Raw genomic sequence first — 4769 nt, forward strand, 5'->3', positions numbered from 1 at the left:
ACAATTGATGTATGTATGGATTGTGATAAGATTTGTTTGAGCCTCCAGTAAAATGATTTTTTTTAAAAAGAAGAATAAGAAAAATCATGAAAGCATCTGACAGGCCAACTTTAGGAAATTAACTACCTTCCGTTAACAATACACCACCTAGCCAAGATTACTACCAAAATAGATGTTCAAGTAATCAAGGTTGGATCATCACCCAAAAGTTCTGACCACAGCAGGGGACATATCTACCTACAATGATGAGGGTACTGAAAATCCACCTTGCTCTCTACTCCCTTTCTGCTCTTGACATTAATTTTTTTTTAAGAAACTTAATGGAGAGGTACAGTTTGCGTAGTTTTAAATGATGTTTAAAGCAATATGTTTACTTCTAAGATCACTCCCATTATCATTCCTTTTTTGCCTAAAACAAATAGGAGCCATACCAAAAACATTTCCAGAAAACCAGAGAAGTTGAGAGATGAAAGGGAAGTGAACGATCTGATGTGTCAGACAACGCAAGGATAAGACCCCAGGGAACTGACAAGAAGTTGGTTTGCCTACTTCCTGGTTTCTCAGGACCTTACCCAATTCCTGTTCATTCACAGCAATGGCTGGAAAGTGGTAAATAAACATTAGGATTTCAGACTGTCAACTTGCCACTGTCATGTCTGTTATTTTCATTCAGCCCTTAATACTTTTACATACTTACAAGTGCCTAAGTCAGGCACGATATTTGTTCGATGCTCACAGTCTCAGCCCTGGAAATGTTGGCATCTAGTGGGGGAAAGCAACAAAAAATAGGCCATTACAATAGTGGTCTAAGTGCTACATTAGAGCAAGTCCAGGGTGCCTGGAAAGCCATTAGAAGAGGAGTAACCCTGACTTGACAGTCAGTGACTGCTACTCAGAGCAATGGAGTTGAACTTGAAACACAGAAGGAAAATAGAGAGGCAATGAGGGATGGAAGAGTGTTTGTTACTGGATGAGAAACAACATTTTGTACAGAAGCTAAAAGATCTCAAAGCTCATTTATGGCCCAATCCACTTCCCCAGGGAAGAAACCTTCATAAGGAATTTGGTGGTGGCTAATAAGGGAAGGAGTTTGTGGTGGAGTGAAATTTCTTAATATGGCCCTTCCATCCCTGTCTCTGTAATTCCCACCAAATGATAAGGTGGAGCTACGCACAGAGGGCATGTCTAACAGTAACAAAGAAGACTGGTCAGTTTTAGTTGCCACTCCCCGGCTATAAGGATGAGCTGAGTTGGCAGGAGCACATTCAAGATCCCTATCTGAAGTGATAGAGATCAAGGCCAGAGGCCCCAGAGGCTGCGCATGGAGGTCATGAAGCAGACCATAGGACCCAAGACAAGTCAGAGGCCAAGGCAAGGAGAGTATGAGCTAGAACAGAGGAGCTTTGCTGAAACGATGGGACTGTGAGGCAGAGTATTGTGGGCTGACTTCCTGGACAAGGAGGCCAAAACCAAGGGACCACATGCCTGAGAGGTTGAGAATTAAAGAGAGACTTGGTTCCTGGCTCAAGAGAGGTGTTGCTCAGGACTGATGCCTGTATCCTTACTGTTTACTGATCCTGACTTGTGATAACTTGTTAACTTCTCTAATAAACCCATATAGTTGAAAATGTTGCCTGTGTAGCTATTGCAGCAAGTTAATCAACCAAGCTTAGAAGTAGAGTGCCATAGGATGGACGGTTGGTGGCAGAATAGGATAAAGAGGGATGAAGGATAGAGGCATGGCTGAACCTTGCCTTCTGGCTGTAGAGAAGCCAGCAGAGGTTGGATATGGCCACCCTCATGCCCTTTCCTCAGAACCCTAATGGCGCAGTGGGCTGAACATTAAACGACTGTGTTAGGCCAGGTTCACTAGAGAAACAAATCCAGTGACATATATGTATAGAGAGAACTTTCTATCCATAACTGATTATATATCAAGAAAGCACCCCAGCCCCATCCAACTCAAGTCTTTAAGTCCAATACTAGTCCACAAATCCCTCTTCAGACCCACACAGCCACGTGCAATGATGCAGGAAGATCACAGGTCAAGGGATGCAGAGTTGTCTGGATCCAAGGTCAGTGGAAACATGGTAGGGATCCAGCAGCTCTCAGGGTGGCCAGCAACCAGCAAGGTAAAGAGAGAAGGAAGGAAGTTCCCAGGGGCCTCCTTAAGAGAAAGGCCACACCCTCAAGGACACAGACACGATTGACTGGTTTGACTCCACCCCTAGCTGGCATAAAATTATCTGACTACAACTCCTAACCACGATGTCAGAGGTTCAAAACCACCAGCCACTTTGTGGGAGAAAGATGAGAATGTCTGCTTTCAATTCAGAAACTCTAAGGAGCAGCTCTACTCTATCCTATGGGTCATTAAAAGTTAGAATCACCTCAGTGGCCATTGGTTTGGGTTCTTTGGTATAATAAGAAAAGGTATGCCTTTGTGAAGCGTGCCCTTTGGCATAGTGCTTATTGGAAATAGTGGCTACAATCAACAACTGTCAGAAAGAAAAGATCAGTCTTGCTGATGCTGCTGGGTAAGTGTGGAACTGCTAAGCACAAGGTTAGCAGTTGATACCCACCAGCAGCTGCATGAGAGAAAGTTGAGGCTATTTGTTCCTGCAAAGATTTACCATCTAAAACATGGGTGGAGACAGCAGACAGTGTAAAATATGAAAAGAAAAATAATTTATAAATTATCAAGGGTTCACAGGTGGGAAGGGAAAAAAAGGAGCTGGTACCAAGGGCTCGGCTAAAAAGAAAATGATTTGGAAATGATGATGGCAATATATGTAAAAATGTGCTTGATACAATTGATGTATGGATTGTTATAAGAGCTGTAAGAGCCCCCAATAAAATAATTTGTTAAAATTTAAAAAAAATTAAAGATAAACCATCTAGATTTCTGGTTAAAGATGGCAACTTAAACAGACTTAGTATCTCATATCCTCAACAACAACATGTGCAGGAGAAACTTAGAGCCCTGGACCTATTATAAAAGGGTCACCAAGTGAGCCAAACCAACCTATGGGAAAATCAAGGAGTAGAATCCACACTTGGTCATTGAGCAGATGGGTGAATTCTTTGCTGGCCAGCGACAAGGAACCAAATGCTCCCCCACCCACCCAGTCCTCCTGTAGTACAGGGCATCTCCACACCCAACAATCACCAAGGAGAATGGCAGAGTATCCCCAGGTCAGCAACAAGCAGAACTGCTACTCCCACAGTGAAAAACAGATTGCTGCTGCTCACAACTTTGAGATGTAAGATTTATGGCGCTGCTGATGGGAAGTTTTGAAGACAGTCTTTAGCTTTTGTGTTCTTTCTTTCCTTCTTGGCCCAGGACAACTAGTCACATGCAGAGGGGCTGCATGAGGAGAAAAAGGAACCAGGAGGCTGTTTAGCACCAACAAAACCTGCAACACCCCTCTAGTTCTTTAACCCTTCCTCTCCCCCACTATTAAATCCTGATAGACCAGTGTACATACCGCAGCACAGATGAGAGCTTTTAATATACAGAATTCAGGAAAGACAAACCCCCTCAGAATCAGTAATGGGAGTAACGATTCCGGGAGGATAGGGGAAGGGAAGGGAGAAGAAGGGCCAGAAGGGGAAATGGATAGCAATGACGGCAGAATAACCCCCGTTGAGGGCGACAAATACCAAGATAGTAGGTGAAGGGATAGAATGGGAGGTGTGAGATATGTATAGATAAGAATAACTGTACATAATATATTAAGGTTTGCGGGAGTGAGAGGGTGGGGGAGAGAGGAAGAAAAAAAGAGGAGCTGATATCCAAGGGCTCAAGAAGAAAGATAGTGTTTAGAAATTGTTGATGCCAACAACTGTACGTGTCCACCTGATATAATGGGTGTATGGATTGTTATAAATATGTAAGAGCCTCCAATAAAAAGATTTATAAATAAAAAACTTTTTAATAAAATGAGAAAAAAATGAATGGGCAGAAGACATGAACAGATAGTTCACCAAAGAAGACATTCAGGAGGTCATTAAACATATGAAGAAATGTTTATGATCACTCGCTGTAGTGATTGGATATTAAAACAAAGATGAGATACCAACTTACACCAACATTGATAGCAAAGTTCAAAACAACAGAAAACAAAAAATGCTGGAAAGGGTATGGTGATATTAGAACCTCCATACCTGGCTGGTGGGACTGTGAAACTGTATAATTACTTTAGAAAGGGGTATGGCATTTTCTCAAACAACTTTGAAAGGAAAAACCATATAACCCAGTAATACCTCCACTTGATATGTACCCTAAAGAAACAAGGAACATTGCATGAACACACTCATATCATATATGCACATTCATGTTCATCACAACACTATTCACAATGTAAGAAGATACAAACAACAAAAATGTTCATCAATGGAAGAATAAATAAATGAACTTTGGTACATACACCGTGAAATACTATTCTGAATAATGCTGAAACTCTGAAACACCTTAGACATTGATGGATTTGGAAGACATTTTACTGAGTGAAGTTAGTCAAATAAAAGGACAAGTGAAAATCAAGATAAAGGTTATCATGCCAAAAGAAACAGACTTTGATGATTACCAAAGATGAGAGGGAAGAAAGGATGAGGAAGTAATAAGATGCTAAATAAGGGAGAAAGGTACTTACAGTGAAGGAGAAGATCTAGCAAAAGTGAGATGGAAAATTGGGGTAGGGGACAGAGTAAATTATTGGAAAGATGTATAACTTGTTAAAGTTGTATAATAAAGAGTGATTATCTGA

The sequence above is a fragment of the Echinops telfairi genome, unplaced genomic scaffold (genome assembly GCF_000313985.2).
Source record: "Echinops telfairi isolate 266 unplaced genomic scaffold, ASM31398v2 ScPeMD7_31;HRSCAF=116, whole genome shotgun sequence".
In the NCBI taxonomy this organism is placed as follows: domain Eukaryota; kingdom Metazoa; phylum Chordata; class Mammalia; order Afrosoricida; family Tenrecidae; genus Echinops; species Echinops telfairi.